General features: G+C 41.0%; 1 protein-coding gene and 1 pseudogene across 2 annotated transcripts in view; one reads left to right on the forward strand and one right to left on the reverse strand.

Annotated features, from left to right (window-relative positions):
• LOC129770892 (uncharacterized) overlaps positions 1-8,028 on the reverse strand; it is a 91,331-nt gene extending 83,303 nt beyond the window's left edge. For both annotated transcript variants that reach the window (XM_055774066.1, XM_055774063.1), the window contains exon 1: positions 7,864-8,028. The gene's annotated coding sequence lies outside the window, so the exon portion shown is untranslated. The remainder of the gene's footprint in view (positions 1-7,863) is intronic.
• Positions 1-18,872, forward strand: part of LOC129766351 (DNA damage-binding protein 1-like) — an 84,752-nt pseudogene that overhangs the window by 12,967 nt on the left and 52,913 nt on the right.

The raw sequence follows: 18,872 nt of genomic DNA on the forward strand, positions 1-18,872 counted from the left end.
ACAGTAAGACAGACGAGGACGAGGGCAGGGACCTGCTCCCAAGTAATCAACAATACCAGAAGGTAGTTGGGCAGTTGTTGTATATCGCAGTCAACAGTAGGCCCGACATCGCAGCATCAATTTCGATGCTGAGTCGTAAAGTAAGTTGCCCAACCCAGCGTGACTGAAACGAAGTAAAGCGAATGGTTCGTTACTTAAAGGGGACAGCTGATTTAAAACTTCGACTAAGCAGTATTGACGATTCTTCCGGTCTGGTTGGTTACGCTGATGCCGATTGGGCTGAATGTCGCAGCGATCGGAAATCCAACAGCGGGTTTGTCTTCCAGTTCTGTGGAGGCACTATTTCTTGGGCGTGTCGCAAGCAAACCTGCGTCTCACTGTCTACGGCAGAGGCGGAGTTCGTGGCACTTTCCGACGCATCACGAGAAGCGATCTGGTTGCAGAAATTATTAGAGAACCTAGGAGAACATACCGGAGTGATGTTGTTCGAGGACAACCAAAACTGCTTAAAGATGTTGGATTCCGAAAAGTTCAGTGATCGTACAAAGCACATTTCCACCAAATTCCATTACGCGAACGACTTGAAGACGAAAGGTGTTGTCCAATACGAGTACTGTCCCACGGAAACGATGGCAGCGGACCTTCTGACAAAACCACTTCCACGGGTACGTCTGGAGAAACTTCGACACCAATGTGGTCTACAGCAGCAGCGTTGAGGAGGAGTGTTGTGAGTAGCAATGCAGCGAGCAACGTCAAGTCGAAGCAACCATTGCTTGTCAATTATTTTCTCTATTACTTTGAAAACTACAACCGTTAAATACAGCCGTTTAATCTTTTAGTTGTGTCTTTTCAAATCCGGTCCGATTGTTCCACCTTATCCGCCAATATTTCTGCCCAAAGCTCGGTCGCCAAACTGCTTGAGCTTGTTGTCTTGGAACCGATCTTTAGTTTCTGACAGCATTACATTGTAGAAGACCAACATGGGTTTATGCCTAAGAGATCTACTATAACCAATCTGTTAACTTTCACGGCTTATATAACGGAAGGTTTCAATAGCGCCAAACAAACAGATGCGATACTTACGTTCCTAGAGGAACTTCGCCGTTTCAACGTAGTATTACTTGCGTCATTTTTATTAGTACTTAGTTGAGATTTCTATGCCAAGTAACACGCCTTGAATGCATTCTGAGTGGCAAGCTCTAGAATACGCGTGATCGCAGTGCAAGTCGGAGGAAATTCCTTTGACGAAAAATTCCCCCGACCAGAACGGGAATCGAACCCGAACACCCGGCATATTAGTTATGACGCTAACCACTCGGTCACGGGAGCACATCAATCATACAATCATGAGGAACGGTAATACACAGTACCAAAACAACATTAAATTTGAATGTTGCAAAAGATAACCATTTCTGCACTGGTAAATGCTTTTTTTTAATTCAAAATATATATTTTTATTAAGGCTCATATGGCGTCAACCAGACGGGGCCGGGAGTTCAATATTTCGACAATGTTTGCCTTATAACTATGTTAGTAATATGTAACCGATTACTCGCGGTTGGCTCGAGGTTAGTATTACAAGTGTTTTCGTAATTGTGATGTTGCTGTCTCCAATGCTCTGTACCTGTGCCCGATACGGGATACTTCCTTTTGGGATGCAGCTGACCATTAATCAGCAACGCCCCCTAGTCTGTACCCCATATCTAGCGTGGTGCGTCTTCTCGACTCGAGGAATCCAGGATAGAATGGTCACTAGCCGGCGCAAACATCAGCTCGTGTAGAGTTGTCATGAGCGGTACAACCTTTGGCTCTTGTTGAATGATCAGTGGACTGCACAACCTTTGGCCCGTGTATCTGTAAAGAGTGTGTGTATGTATTGCCGCGACTAAGTAAAAGTGTATAGATCGGATAGGAGGGATATGAAACAGGGACACAACGAAGGAAACATCATTAAACGTTGACATCGGCGTTTCTGAGGAACAGGTATAGATGAAGCAGAAGATCAGGATCACGGCTACCTAAGATATCCCGGACGGGGATATCCGATTGTTTGCCTTTTGCTCTCAGTGCTCTAGAGAGCTGAGAGCGAGCAGCATGGAACCGGATACACGACCAGACAATATGCTCGATGTCGTGGTAGCCATCGCCACAATCACAAAGATTGTTTGCTGCGAGCCAAATGCGATAGAGATGCGCGTTTAGGTTGTAGTGATTGGACATAAGCCGAGATATCACGCGAATGAAATCACGACCTACATTCAATCCCTTAAACCAAGCTTTCGTCGAAACCTTAGGGATAATCGTGTGTAACCAGCGACCGAACTCATCTTCACTCCACATGCGCTGCCAACTAACGAGTGTGTCCTGACGAGGAATGTGAAAAAATTCGTTATAAGCAATTTGCCTTTCAAAAAGTGTGCCTTCTGAAGCGCCCACCTTAGCTAGCGAGTCCGCTTTCTCATTCCCCGGAATCGAGCAATGAGAGGGAACCCATGCTAAGGTAATCTTGAATAAATTTTCGACCAAAACACTCAATAGATGTCTTATTCTTGTTAGGAAATAAGATGAGCGTTTATCAACTTTCATTGAACGAATTGCCTCTATTGAGCTGAGACTGTCTGAAAAAATAAAATAATGGTCGATGGGCAATGTTTCAATGAACCCTAGTGCGTAGTATATCGCACCCAGTTCAGCGACATACACGGAACAAGGATCTTTGAGTTTGAAGGAGGCACTGGAATTTTCATTGAAGATGCCGAAGCCAGTGGACCCGTTTATGAATGAACCATCAGTAAAGAACATTTTATCAGATCTAACTTTCCCATATTCTGCCGAAAATATCGGCGGAATAGAACAGGAGCGTAGATGATCTGGGATTCCATGGATTTTTGTCGCATGGACAGATCAAAATTGACAGAGGAATTGCAAAAGTATGGGAAGCAAAATTGGTTGGAGATGCCCGGTGAAGGGTGCACTTCATGGGTAAGGGAATCATGGTACAAAGATATAAAACTTGACTGAGGAGTCAGTTGGAGTAGATTTTCGAAGTTATCAATCACCAATGGATTCATGATCTTGCAACGGATGAGAAATCTGTAGGATTATTCTGTGAATCGAAGAGTAAGCGGGGGTATTCCTGCCAAGACTTCGAGACTCATCGTATGTGTCAAATGCAAACACCCCATTGCTATACGCAAGCAACGATATTGTATTCTCTCCAGCTTGAGAATATGAATCCTGGCAGCTGATCGGAAGCAAAAACTGCCATATTCCAACACTGATAATATCGTTGTTTTGTACAACTGAATGAGGTCTCCTGGATGGGCACCCCACCATGTTCCGGTTATTGTTTGGAGAAAATTGATTCTTTGCTGGCATTTCTGTTTCAAATACGCAATGTGTATTCCCCAGGTACATTTAGAGTCAAAATATACTCCAAGGTATTTGAAAAACATCGAGTGCCTGATCGCTTTACCGGATAGGTGAAGCTGGAATTGGGCGGGTTCGTGCTTCCTAGAAAAAACGACCATTTCGGTTTTCTCCGTAGAGAATTCGATACCCAGCTTTAGAGCCCACGTGAACAGGTTGTTCAGGGTATCTTGCAAGGATTTTTGCAGAATGGCGGGATTAGTACCCGTGATGGAAATAACTCCATCGTCTGCAAGTTGTCTCGGCGTGCAGTTTCTAGTTAGACAATCATCCATATCATTGACGTAAAAACTATACAAGAGGGGGCTTAGGCAGGAGCCTTGTGGTAGGCCCATAAAACTGTATCGAGAAGATTTCAAGCTGCCATGATTGAAAAACATGTGCTTTTCTGAGAGTAAATTGTACAGGAAATTATTCAGAATTGGCGAAAGTCCACGATTATGAAGTTTCTCTGAGAGAATTTCCATGGAAACTGAATCAAATGCCCCTTTGATATCGAGAAAAACGGAAGCCATTTGTTCTTTACGAGCAAATGCTATTTGGATTTCAGAAGATAGCAGCGCGAGACAATCGTTCGTCTCTTTACCTCGGCGGAAGCCAAACTGCGTATTTGACAGCAAATTGTTCGCTTTAACCCACTTGTCCAAATGAAGTAGAATCATTTTCTCCAACAATTTACGAATACAGGATAACATTGCAATCGGCCTATACGAGTTGTGATCGCAAGCCGGCTTGTTGGGTTTTTGTATGGCTATTACTCTCACTTGTCTCCAGTCATGCGGGACAATACTCAGCTCCAGAAACTTGTTGAACAAGTTCAGCAAACGCTGTTTCGCCAAGTCGGGAAGATTCTTCAACAAGTTGAATTTAATCTTGTCCGACCCCGGAGCTGAATTGTTACATGAGAGGAGGGCAATTGAGAATTCTACAATCGAAAAATTCTCATAATCGCATTGGAGCGGAATGTCGCGTACGACGTTTTGTGCAGGAACGGAATCGGGACAAACCTTTCTTGCAAATTTGAAAATCCAACGGTCAGAGTATTCTTCACTTTCATTAGTATGGTTCCAGCCACGCATTCTCCTAGCAGTATTCCAAAGAGTGCTCATAGCTGTCTCCCTTGACAAACCATTGAAGAACTTCCGCCAATATCCACGCTTTTTTGCTTTAATCAGACCTTTTAGTTTGGCTTCTAGAGCTTGGTACTTTCGAAACCATTCCACTAATCCAGTTTTCCTGAATTTTTTGAAAGCGGATGATTTTTCAAGGTAGACCTTTGAACACTCCTTGTCCCACCAAAGTGATGGAGGACGACGTCGGAAAGTGGTAGCAGGAACACGTTTCTTTTGAGCTTGAAGTGCGCTTTCGTAAATCAAACTCGATATAAAGTTATACTCTTCGAGTGGAGGAAGTTCATGTATTGAAACAAGTGCTTCAGATATTATTTCTGCAAATTTTCTCCAGTCAATATTTTTCGTGAGGTCATACGCAATATCGACTGACTCACGAGAACCTGATTCATTGGCGATCGATAAAATTATTGGCAGGTGATCACTACCGTGGGGATCTTGGATTATCTTCCACGTGCAATCCAGGGATAACGAAGAAGAGCAAAGTGATATGTCTAGCATACTTGCCCGTGCAGGAGGGTTGGCTATCCTAGTTGCTTCCCCTGTATTTAAAACTGTCATGTTGAAGTTGTCGCACAGATCATAAATCAACGTGGCACGGCTGTCATCGTAGTGTGACCCCCATGCTGTTCCATGGGAGTTGAGGTCACGTAAGATTAGCCGCGGCTCCGGCAATGCCTCGATGATATCAAAAAACTGATGGCGGCCGACCATGGTTCTTGGAGGAATATATATCGAGGCAATGCAGAAGTCTTTGCCATTGATTTGTGTCTGGCAAGCGACAACTTCAATGCCTGTCATCGATGGGAGAGTGACTCTATAGAAGGAGTGACATTTTTTGATCCCCAATAGTACGCCACCAATCGAGTCATTTCGATCGAGGCGAATAATGTTGAAATCGTGGAAATTCAGCTCGGCTGAAGAAAGCCATGTTTCACAGAGGGAAAATACATCACAGTTAGAACTATGAACCAAAAATTTAAATTGATCTAGTTTAGGGATGATGCTTCTGCAATTCCACTGTATTACAGTGGTCAAATCCTTGACCTCTTGCACTGAATCAGGCATCGAGGGAAATGAACGCTGCTAAAAAACCACATTTTTCTTTCAAAAATGTTCTCACAATCGGAAGCAAACATAATACTATGCTTTTAAGAGGGTCATTTATATTTAAAGCATTAAAAATGTTGTCCACCAGGTCAGAAAGCGCAAGCAAACCAGATTGTGGCTGTTGCCTCGACCGCGAAAATGGAACAGATGGGGTGGGTGCTGCTCCGGGAAGTGCTGAGGACCCCTGGTGCGTAGAAGAACCGCTTAAACCAGGAGGTACTTGCTTCGGTCTATTCTCAGCACGTTCAATTCGAGTTTTCATTCCAACTTGGGAAGTTTCGGTCGTCTTTCTGGGGAGTGATGGAAAATAGGTAATTTTTCTTTTCCTGACGGCACCCTGCGATGTACCGGAACTTCCTGCATTGGGAGCGTCAGCAACAGGCTCGTCGTTCTGCAGAATGGAGTAGGGATTGTCCTGATTCGTTGGTACGGAACTCTTAAGCATTTCTGCATAAGTCCGCTTGGAACGTTCCTTTAAGGAACGCTTGATTTTCTCCCCTCGTTGTTTGTACACCGGGCATTGGATAAGATCATGAGGAGTCCCGCCGCAATGAAGACACTTGTGCTCTTTCGCGCAAGGATTCTCATCATGGCTGTCTCCACAATCTGCGCAACGTTTTTTATTGCAACAATAGGCGGCCGTGTGACCGAGTTGCATACATTTGTTGCATTTCATTACCCGGGGTACAAACAACCGAACAGGTAAACGAAGTGCACCTATTGCAACGTAGTTTGGAAGGGCGGAACCCTCAAAAGTCACACGAAAAGAGTTTGTCCGATTGAGAACCCTTTTGTCATTTTTGTCATTTTGTGACACAGATTTCAGCCGATCGCATGCAAGAATCTTCACAGTTTTTAGTGAAGAGTTCTTGAAGCGACCGACACCATCGATAATCTCTTTTCGAGTCAAACCCTTTTCGGTTATTACGCCGTCTATTTCGACGTTGCAACAGGGCACGTATACGCGATACTCAATCGCAAAGAGGTCGCAGCGCGTGATTTCGTTCGCTTGGGTCCTGCTTGAGACGACAACTCGTAGTTTGTCTGGCCCCATCCGTGTAATCTCGGTAACTGCAGAAAACTTCTGAGTAAGTTCCTTCGAGATACGAATGACATTGAGAGGTTTAGATTTTCGTCTAAAGTATACAATGAATGGGCCTTTGGAGCCTTCATGGTATTCTTTTGGACGAAAATCCTGCTTTTCGTCAATGTCCTCATCTTCGGAACTTCCAACTTCATATACAGAAGTTTCTTCCTCAACTTCAGCTTCATCTTCCTGCTCTTCAGGAGGAGGATCGGTATCGGAAATATTCAATGGCGTTGATGGGGGATCCTTCCCGCCCTCAGCCATATAAAAAAAAATCGGTCAACTGTTCGATATGAACAGAATATAATGATTCAAAATAAATAAATGAGTGAAAAAAAATTTTTTTATAAGGTTCTGATTTATTTTATGTCAAATAAAATGCTAAAATAAATGCTGGGTCTTCGTAGCCCAATTGGGTGCGTGTCCGCTACTAAGCGAACGATCATGAGCTCATAACTCATAACTCAGGGCCTCTCAACTGACCATCTTAGTGTGTTATTCTAGCAACTATGTCCACGCAACAATCATCATGTGTCTGTAATCCCAGTCCCTTACCGCTCACATTTTCGGTCTGCTGCATCGGTAATTGACACTATTAATAACGCAACAAAGGAAGCCTCATATCAACAGTCCCGCTGTGAACAGCCTAACTGTGAACATTTGAACAATAGCAATATTCTTTCGCCGAAAAAAGGCGACATGTGTTGTGCATCAATAGAATAGGAATTCTCTTGTGCCTAAACGGCTACTGTGTTATAGATAAAAACAAATGTTTATCGATAGATAGCGATACTCTTACGCCTCAAAATGGTAACAGTGTAATATTCAACAAAAGTTATCTTAAGATAAAAAATGTACACGAATGAATTCGGCTCTGTTACAGCTGCATTGCTAAATGAGCCTAATAAAATAAACTGTTGGGATAAAAAAAAATGCTAAAATGAAAAAAAGTTCCAATAAAAGTTCAACGGTATATAAGAAATAATGATCACCCCTAATGCCAACGTTTGCCGATTCGGTTAACACAAAGTTGAACATTGGTGTAAATCGTGCACAGAAGGTAGAAGGAATGATAGGGAAACAAAAGAAAAATAAATTTCTACTTGCCGCGGCTGTGTGGCGTGTGTGATGAATGTGTCTGATTTGGATCCTCAGCGCGCACCACTTTAAATTTCGCTACACTCACAAGCGCAACCGATGAAAAAGCACACTATTATTCGATGTGAAAAAAAACACCTTTGTTGGATCGATTAATAACTTGTCCGATCTGCTTGCGAGTTGTCGAACCAATGTAAAAATGGTAAATGCATTGTAAGAATCCAGTTCTCTCGTAACATGTAAGAATTGATCTGTAGAATTCGATGCTTCCTAATAGCTGATTTACACATTGACCAGTAATTGGCGCCAGTTACTTGAACGTCAACGGCACGCCATATTTACATCACCAGTTGACTGGTGCTGTGCGTTTATACACATTTTCAGCAACTGGACAGCTTGGCTGTCACTTTATCCTCGATGACGAATGACAGTGGCGACATCTGGTGGCGATTACCATTTTGGGAGGCAAATTAATCTTTGTCGGTTTTGTAGGCCCGGGGGCAGTTTTAAATTGTCAAAATTTGAATAAAAAATTTTACTTCTTGTTAATTTACTAATTAAAACACGTCGTACTGAACCTTCATCAGCTGTTTTTATATAAATTTCCTGATATTCATTGTCTATTATCATTTTCGCTTCACAAATCGAACACATGAAGCACAATGCCGTCAACGCGAATGGAGATTCTTCCATGTATACGTTGAGGGAATTGAATTTGATGTTCAGATTTATCCGGAAAGGTATATTTTTGACGTAGGACTACGTCTAACCGGAAGATATAGGGGGTGAAATGGAAATATAGGCACTGAACAAGTAGGAAAAAATGCAAGATTTGAAACGCTTATAACTCGAGCATTTCTCAATAGATCGCAAAGGTTTTTGCATCAATTGATAGGAAATATATCTACGCATCTATCATAACGAATAACATTTCATTTTTCTTGAGAGAAATAATTGAATAATTGTGAAATATTAAGCATTGTCAAAATGCACTATGTGCCCATTTTTGATTGGTCCATTTTGTGCTCCTCAAATCGTTCCGACCAAAACGGGCAACCAGAGCAGCAGCGAACTAGAATGAAGCACGATTGGAAAGGAAAAAGAAAAAAAAATGAACGAAACATTGGTCGCAGTCTCACACATGCGTAATTCTCGAGCCAGCCAGTCAGCTTAAAAATCCCCGCTCCGCTGCCGTAACGATCATTCTCATTCAAACCGTACACCACATCGGTTCGCATCACAACACATCAACAAACCAACCCAAGCAGCCATGTCTGGACATGGTAAAGGAGGAAAAGTGAAGGGAAAGGCAAAATCCCGCTCGAACCGTGTTGATCTGGAGTTCACCGCAAGGGTAGCTAGGCCAAGCGCGTTAGTACTAGTGCACCAGTCAACCTAGCCGGCGTTATATAGTTTCGGCCGCCGAAGTGATCGAGTTAGCTGGCAAAGCTGCTCGCGACGATAAGAAAACCCGCAAAAAAGTTTGTTCTTTATACAAACTGCTTTGGTGGCAAATCCAGAACAAGGCGGCATCGAGGGCGTTCGGAATGGTTTTTTTCAAAACCACGAGTACTAAGTTTTCTAAATTGGAACCATTCCATAAAACAAGGCGCTTTTCAGGGCCATTAAACCTTCCAAAAAAGAGTTTAGGAAATACAGTTCAATGCTTTCTAAAAAATTATCCAAAATAATAATAAAACACAAATTGATTTTTTCATAATTTGTTTGCCAGGATCTGATGAGTATGTGAATTTGGCAGTTGTTCTGAGCTTATTGATAGTTGGGGACTTTCCTGATTATTCAATTTTCACCAACTCTTAAATTGTTTCCAGATTGAAAGTACAGTAATTTACAATTAGTTCGACATTTAGCTAATTGGACGGACATGTAATGCGACTTATTTAGTTGGACATTTTTGTAAACATAGAGATCCAAATTATGACCCCACATTGAAAGTCGACACTGTACCACTGTCATCGCAAATGTTCAATTACAGGTTAAAATCGCCACCAATGCGACACTGAGTGGCGCTTCGGCACGTCGCATTGAATGTAATTTATTGTACAACATGTCACAAAGCTGGATGGGAAGAAATTTTCCAACTGTGAAAGCTGTGGCGAGTGGCAACAAATCGCTAAACAGGAAGGTTTAGCCGAACAAGATGGGAATATCGAGTGATAACAAAACAATAAACTCTTTAGACTGAAGATAATTTTGTGATCCTGAAAAGGACTCTTTTTAGCCTGCATGTGAATCCAACGAGCGAACAAATCGTAATGAATGTATTTTTTTGCCATCGCTCCCTTTTAACGCTCATTCGTTCGTCTCGTTGGACTCGCCCCTCTGGTTGAGTCTGCCGATTTGTCTCTATCCTGTGAGTGTGTACCGCTAGAGTATAAAAGACGCGGACCCCAAAAAAATATCTTATTTTCTTTCAAACCGTAAACCCGTGTGGTTGTACGGCATCGGCATCGTGGACGTAACAAAGGAGGACAAGTTAATGGAAAGGCAAAGTCTCACTCGAACCGTGCAGGTATCCAGTTCCCTGTTGGTCGCATTCAATGATTGCTCCGCAAGGGTAACTAGGCCGAACGGATTGGCGCCGGAGCACCAGTATACCTAACAGCGATTATAGAGTTTCGGCCGTCGGAGTGCTCGAGTTGACTTGCAAAGCTGCTCACGACAATCAGAAAACCCGCATCAGCAGCTTCGGTTCGGCGCTCACCAAGGCAACACTTAGTTTCAGTGAGTGGCAAAGTGTTTCTCCGGCACGTCGCATTAGATGTAATTTACTGAACAACATGTCACAAGCTGGATGGGAAGAAATTTTCCAACTGTGAAAGCTGTGGCGAGTGGCAAACGCAATAGCTAAACATTAAGGTTTAACCGAACAAGATGGGAATATCGAGTGATAACAAAAACACAACACCAAAGGTTCTTTTCAGAACCATCAACATATTCATAAAGAGTAAACAGTAAACTAATCCATTTTTCAGGTAGATAGGTAGGTATTCACGTAGGAGAAGAAAATAAAAGAACACAGTTATTCATGAGAAATGCAAATCCAAAATGGCCGCCACCACAAAATGCCGGATTACATATTTTCTTAAAACCCCATCAATATGGGTATCAAATGAAAGGACTTGACTAGTAGAACACAGTTATTCATGAGAAATGCAAATCCAAAATGGTTGCCACCACAAAATGGTGGATTACATATTTTCTTTAAACCCGATCAATGTGGGTATCAAATGAAAAGGATTGATAGTTATTTATGAAAAATGTGAATCAAAAATGGCCGCCACCACAAAATGGCGGATTACATATTTTCTTTAAATCCGATCAATATGGATATCAAATGAAAGGGATTGACTAGTAGAACACCTTTATTTATGAAAAATGCGAATCAAAAATGGCCGCCACCACAAAATGACTGATTACACGTTGTCTCAAAACCCCATCAATATGGGTATCAGATAAAAGAGCTTAACTAGTAGAACACAGTTATACATGAGAAATGCAAATCCAACTACAAAATGGCAGATTACACATTTTATCAGAACCCCATCAATATGTATACCAAATGAAAGGGATTGACTAGTAGAAGACAGTAATTTATGAAAAATGCAAATCCAAAATGACCGCAGTCCCCAAACAACTAATTACTTTTTAAATGGTTTCATTCAGCTTGACCTGTTTGTATGTATGTTTGAATGTTTGTAGGGTTGTCCCATATTAATAGAAAATTGCCCCGTTCCTATTGACTGATTGATCTGAAATATGGAACATACTTTTAATTCTACTGCCATTATCAAACTACGTATTCTATCACATTGAAAAATTTATTTTGGCCTTCGCTAAAAATGACTGAATGACTTGGCATGAAGAACACGAAACATAATAAACAACATAAATTCAAAAAGGTCGTCGCCACTAAATGGTCGACTATGTATTTTTCGCAATTCCCTCAATATCGGTATCAAATAAAATGAGTTGACTAATAGAATACAATACATCATGAGAATATTCCGAAGAAAATTAGGTAAGAAATAAACGTTGGATTTCCATTATCCACAGTTAGTTGTTTCATCATGTACCCCACGATGTTATTTTAGTCTCATCATTGCCCTAGATCAATAAAAGAACGGATGTGATAATTACTAACAGCTACTTGTCAAATTATTTTCTAGCTCTTAGTACATTAAACCGTTTAACTTAAAAAGGTTTTTTTTACTTATTTTATTTCCTAGTTTCTCTACATTAAAACCATTTAAAAAAATTGTGTTTTTTCAATTTTTGTTTCTTACCTAATTTTCTTCGGAATATTTCGATGGTGTACTGTATTCTATTAGTGAAATCATTTCATTTGATACTAATATTGAGGGGATTGCAAAAAATACATAGTGGAACATTTTATGGCGGTGACCTTTTCGAAATTATGTTGTTCATAGTGTAGTGTATTCTCCAAGTCAAGCCATTCAGCCATTTTTTAGCGGCGGCCAAATCAAATTTTCCATGAACATGGAATACGCAGTTTTATAATGACAGTAGAATTAAAAGTATGTTTCGATGTTTGTTGGGATTTTTCGTGATCTACTGTGTTCTACCAATCGAGCATCTTCATTTGATACCCATATTGATGGGCTTTGAGAAAAACATGGCGCCATTTTATGATGGCGGTCATTTTGGATTTGCATTTTTCATAATTTTCCATAAATTTCTGAAAATATGTAATCCACCATTTTGTAGTGGCCGCCATTTTAGATTTGCATTTTTCATAAATAACTGTATTCTACTAGTCAAGCCCTTTCATTTGATTCCCATATTAAAAGGGTTTTGAGAAAATATGTGAACCACCGTTTTGTGGTGGCGGCCATTTTGGATTTGCATTTCTCATGAATAACTGTGTTCTACTAGTCAAGGCCTTTCATTTGATTCCCATATTAAAAGGGTTTTGAGAAAATATGTGATCCGTCATTTTGTGGTGGCGGCCATTTTGGATTTGCATTTCTCATGAATAACTGTGTTCTACTAGTCAAGCCCTTTCATTTGATACCCATGTTGATGGGATTTTGAGAAAATATGTAATCCACCATTCTGTGGTGGCGGCCATTTTGAATTTGCATTTCTTATGGATAACTGTTTTCTACTAGTCAAGTCCTTTCATTTGATACCCATATTGATAGGGTTTTAAGAAAATATGCGATCCGTCATTTTGTGGTGGCGGCCATTTTGGATTTGTATTTCTCATGAATAACTGTGTTCTACTAGTCAAGTCCTTTCATTTGATACCCATATTGATAGGGTTTTAAGAAAATTTGTGATCCGTCATTTTGTGGTGGCGGCCATTTTGGATTTGCATTTCTCATGAAAAACTGTGTTCTACTAGTCAAGCCCTTTCCTTTGATACCCATGTTGATGGGATTTTGAGAAAATATGTGAACCGCCATTTTATGGTGGCGGCCATTTTGGATTTGCATTTCTCATGAATAACTGTGTTCTACTAGTCAAGGCCTTTCATTTGATTCCCATATTAAAAGGGTTTTGAGAAAATATGTGATCCGTCATTTTGTGGTGGCGGCCATTTTGGATTTGCATTTCTCATGAATAACTATGTTCTACTAGTTAAGCTCTTTCATTTGATACCCTTGTTGATGGGATTTTGAGAAAATATGTAATCCGCCATTCTGTGGTGGCAGCCATTTTGGATTTGCATTTCTCATGAAAAACTGTGTTCTACTAGTCAAGCCCTTTCCTTTGATACCCATGTTGATGGGATTTTGAGAAAATATGTGAACCGCCATTTTGTGGTGGCGGCCATTTTGGATTTGCATTTCTCATGAAAAACTGTGTTCTACTAGTCAAGCCCTTTCCTTTGATACCCATGTTGATGGGATTTTGAGAAAATATGTGAACCGCCATTTTATGGTGGCGGCCATTTTGGATTTGCATTTCTCATGAATAACTGTGTTCTACTAGTCAAGTCCTTTCATTTGATTCCCATATTAAAAGGGTTTTGAGAAAATATGTGATCCGTCATTTTGTGGTGGCGGCCATTTTGGATTTGCATTTCTCATGAATAACTGTGTTCTACTAGTCAAGCCCTTTCATTTGATACCCATGTTGATGGGATTTTGAGAAAATATGTAATCCACCATTCTGTGGTGGCGGCCATTTTGGATTTGCATTTCTCATGAATAACTGTGTTCTACTAGTCAAGTCCTTTCATTTGATACCCACATTGATCGGGTTTAAAGAAAATATGTAATCCGCCATTTTGTGGTGGCGGCCATTTTGGATTTGCATTTCTCATGAAAAACTGTGTTCTACTAGTCAAGCCCTTTCCTTTGATACCCATGTTGATGGGATTTTGAGAAAATATGTGAACCGCCATTTTATGGTGGCGGCCATTTTGGATTTGCATTTCTCATGAATAACTGTGTTCTACTAGTCAAGGCCTTTCATTTGATTCCCATATTAAAAGGGTTTTGAGAAAATATGTGATCCGTCATTTTGTGGTGGCGGCCATTTTGGATTTGCATTTCTCATGAATAACTGTGTTCTACTAGTCAAGCCCTTTCATTTGATACCCATGTTGATGGGATTTTGAGAAAATATGTAATCCACCATTCTGTGGTGGCGGCCATTTTGAATTTGCATTTCTTATTGATAACTGTGTTCTACTAGTCAAGTCCTTTCATTTGATACCCATATTGATAGGGTTTTAAGAAAATATGCGATCCGTCATTTTGTGGTGGCGGCCATTTTGGATTTGTATTTCTCATGAATAACTGTGTTCTACTAGTCAAGTCCTTTCATTTGATACCCATATTGATAGGGTTTTAAGAAAATTTGTGATCCGTCATTTTGTGGTGGCGGCCATTTTGGATTTGTATTTCTCATGAATAACTGTGTTCTACTAGTTAAGCTCTTTCATTTGATACCCTTGTTGATGGGATTTGGAGAAAATATGTAATCCGCCATTCTGTGGTGGCGGCCATTTTGAATTTGCATTCCTCATGCATAACTGTGTTCTACTTGTCAAGCCCTTTGATTTGATACCCATGTTGATGGGGTTTTGAGAAAATATGTAATCCGCCATTTTGTAGCAGCCGCCATCTTGGATTTTTAAAATAATGAAATACCCAGTTTTATAATGACTGCAGAGATAAAGGTGTGTTCCAAATTTCAGACCAATCGGTCAACAGGAAGGGGGTTAAATTTCTTTTAATGTGGTAAAGCGCTACAAACAAACATGTTACAAACATACAAACATACAAATTACAGAGCAAGCCAAATAACACCGTTTAATAATTGTCTGCACCATAGCCGAAAAAGATTTTTCCCCTTCCAGTACAAATAAATATATGGCACCACTGAAACTGCCGGGCATTTCGATTTCACACAAATGTCTAAAATGACGCACTGTTTGGAAGAAATTGTCATTTATCTATTGTGCGCCAGTATCTAGAAAATTTTCTATTCGCTGGCGTGGCCAATTACTTGTGCGATACTTGCGCAAGTAACTGGAGCCGGGTGTTTACATGGCTCTAATAACTAGACTCTAGTGATTGGATTCTTCTACTAGCGCGTTGACTAGCACCGTCTAAATCAGCCTTAAGAAGTACTAGCGCTCATGGGACCACCACGTTTCTGTTGACACAATTTTGACGTAGGACTACGTCTTTCATTTCTATACCGGGGTGTAAAACCAAAGTTTCGAGAACGAAAGCGTTACGCTGGAGACCGAGATTTTGAGCGTTAATAGCTCTTAAACAACTGAACGAAATGGTATGATAAACACTTCATTTGAAAGATAAAATGTCTACGCGTCATATACTTGTTACTTTTTGATCCAAACACTTCTTTCAATAGTCTTAAAATTGCTTTCAAAACAGGCTATTGAAATCACCAATCGGTATATAAGCGAGCGCCGCTCGTAAACCCACTCAGTTATGATTGAACAGCGATTGGAGCGATGTTGTCGCTGTTGTTGTGAAGCTAATTTCGTTTATCATGAAAACGCTGATGAACGGTGTCACCAAGAGTCTGTTTGTGCACCTAAGGCCAAAAGGGAATCCATCAGGAGGAGAGTGATGCCACGGTTCCGCTTGAAACATCGGAGCAGCCGCCACACACACACACACACACATACACGCGCGGAATTCTCGTTGCTATCATCGTTGCTGAAAAATAATCTGCCAGTTCCCCTGGGAATTGAAAAATACATTCATGCGAAAGAGTTTATTTTAATGTTTTCTATCCATATAACACTGCAACCAAATACATTTGGTTTTGTTATTTTTCAATCAATCGCAATTAACAGGAAAGCTTCTGAATATTTTTTTTCCCCATCAGTGGAAATTTTCGTATCCAATATTGGATGCATAACATGAAAAACGGAAAATGTTTCACATCGCGAAAATCAAGTCATTTTCGAGCGATTATTTGCTTTCTACTCATATAATGCTGCGACCAAATACATTTCGTTTTGGATTTTTTCAATCAAGTGCGATCAACGTAAGACCATGTCTTTCGGCAATTTATTAGAGGTGCAATGAATCTTTAGGAATTCCCGCTCTACGCGCACTGGCAAACAATGTTTACTCAACAATTTCTCAAACGAGAAATGGGTGTTGTGAGAAAGGATTAGCGAACGCGAAAACGACAAACGGGAGAAAGATACGTTTGGAGGTTGAAGGAAATTGGCAGAAAACTTCTTCATTCTATCATTCAAATAATGTGATTTATACCACATCGTTTTGCCAGAAAGAGATTATTAATGTTCAAAGGAGGAATCGAGTCCTCCGAGGAAATTACCCAGCGCAAATTAGAGGCGACTATCGATTGCGGCATTCGTACACAAATAATTTTATAATGCAGTTTCACCAAAGTGATTTCTTCGGATATATTCACTACATCATGTCATGTATTTCATATTCTTCATTAAGAAATCCATATCCATGGCACCTATCGGTAACGAATTATTATCGAAACCACGATTTTCGCTAAACTCTAATCCATCAAATTTGGAGCCCTGAAAAGGGCCGTTGATTATATGCTAAGCTAATATAGCACGCTCTCCTCCTTGGGCATGATGTGACGCGTTTTGCATGGATAGCACACAAATTGGTATCTTCGAATAAGCCTCCTGCAGCGTCATAACCGCGGAACTTTGGAAGCGCAAGTCGGTTTTGAAGTCCTGAGCAATTCCACGATCCAAATGCTGCAAAGGTAGCTGCGGATCAGCAATTCGGTCGACTTCTGATAGCGATGAATTTCACGCAAAGTTCCCGGTCGATAGCGATGTGGCTTCTCCACCTATCCTGCTACTGGTGCGCTTATCCGAGCTGACTTCGTGTGCCTTACCACCGAATGACTAACGAGCTGTCTGCGAAAGACTAACGAGCTCGAGTCCTCACGGTGCGAGAGTAGAGTAAGAAATGAACGAAAGCAAAGGAAGCGTCATTTTATAAACCATAAAAGTATAGAATCTAAATCCCACCCTTATTATATTCGTGAGTATACAGTAAGCTTATATAATAAAGAGGGTGGGGTTTACATTCGATAATTTTATGTTTTATAAAATGACACTTCCCTTGCTTTCGTTCATTTCTTACTCTACTCTCGCACCGTGAGGACTCGTTTCATCGGGACTAAGCAGACAGCTCGTTAGTCCTTCGGTGGTAAGGCACCACGAAAGCAGCTCGGATAAGCGCACCAGTAGCAGGATAGGTGGAGAAGCCACATCGCTATCGACCGGGAACTTCGCATGAAATTCGTCGCTATCAGAAGTCGACCGAATTGCTGATCCGCAAGCTACCTTTGCAGCATTTGGATCGTGGAATTGCTCAGGACTTCAAAACCGACTTGCGCTTCCAAAGTTCCGCGGTTATGACGCTGCAGGAGGCTTATTCGAAGATACCAATTTGTGTGCTATCCATGCAAAACGCGTCACATCATGCCCAAGGACATCCAGCTGGCCCATCGTATCCGAGGAGAGCGTGCTATATTAGCTTAGCATATAATCAACAGCCCTTTTCAGGGCTCCAAATTTGATGGATTAGAGTTCAGAAAAGTTTTTTACAGGCCGAACTGAAAGGAGCATTTAGCGAAAATCGCGGTGTCGATGATAATTCGATACCGATAGGTGCCATGGATATGGATTTCATAATGAAGAATATGAAATACATGACATGATGTAGTGAATATATCCCCATATCGAAGAAATCACTTTGATGAAACTGTTTACCGTTTGTCGTTTTTAAGTGTTGGGAAAGGGCATTATTTCTGCTGACTAAATTCCAAGAAAAAATCCATTCCTTCTTTAAGCGTGATTCATTCTGCTTCGGATCAACGGAACAGTGATAATCATTTCATACAAAAGATAAAATGTCCAAGAGTTATATGATTGCTATTTATTGAGTCGGAAAATTGTTTCAATAGCTTAATGATAGCTTCGAAAACAGATTATAAAATGACGCTTCCTTTGCTTTCGTTCATTTCTTACTCTACTCTCGCACTGTGACGACTCGTTTGTTTGGGACCAAGCAGATAGCAGGTTAGTCTTTCAGTGGTAAGGCACACGAAAGCAGCTCGGATAAGCACACCAGCCGCAGGATAGGTGAAGAAGCCACATCGCTATCGACCGGGAACTTTGCGTGAAATTCATCGCTATCGGAAGTCGGCCGAATTGCTGATCCGCAAGCTACGTTTGCAGCTTTTGGTTCGTGGAATTGCTCAGGACTTCAAAACCGACTTGCGCTTCCAAAGTTCCGCGGTTATGACGCTGCAGGAGGCTTATTCGAAGATACAAATTTGTGTGCTATCCACGTAAAACGCGTCACATCATGCCCAAGGACATTCAGCTGGCCCGTCGAATCCAAGGAGAGGGTGCTATATTAGCTTAGCATATAATCAACGGCCCTTTTCAGGGCTCCAAATTTGATGGATTAGAGTTCAGAAAAGTTTTTTGCAGGCCAAACTGAAATGAGAATTTTCGTTTGGATGCCATACAG

This window comes from Toxorhynchites rutilus, chromosome 2 (assembly GCF_029784135.1).
Source record: "Toxorhynchites rutilus septentrionalis strain SRP chromosome 2, ASM2978413v1, whole genome shotgun sequence".
NCBI lineage: Eukaryota > Metazoa > Arthropoda > Insecta > Diptera > Culicidae > Toxorhynchites > Toxorhynchites rutilus.